Below are 224 nucleotides of genomic sequence, written 5' to 3'. Positions count from 1 at the left end.
TGCCACGCTTGGTGACTGCGGAGACTGAGAACAGATTTCTCGCGAGGTCTTCAACGAGTAGTGTGTCTTCAAGCTTGGCTTGAACGACTTGGTCATTGACTTGAAGGCTGATTTTCGCTGAACTCACTCCAAGTATTTTCAACTTGACACCTTTCTTTGCAACCGATACGTATCTATCGGTTGTTGGCGATGTCGACTACAATGAGACATTCGCTCCGGTGGTT

Source organism: Plasmopara halstedii (genome assembly GCF_900000015.1).
Source record: "Plasmopara halstedii genome assembly, contig: Scaffold_1343, whole genome shotgun sequence".
NCBI lineage: Eukaryota > Oomycota > Peronosporomycetes > Peronosporales > Peronosporaceae > Plasmopara > Plasmopara halstedii.
This window is presented reverse-complemented; position numbering follows the sequence as displayed.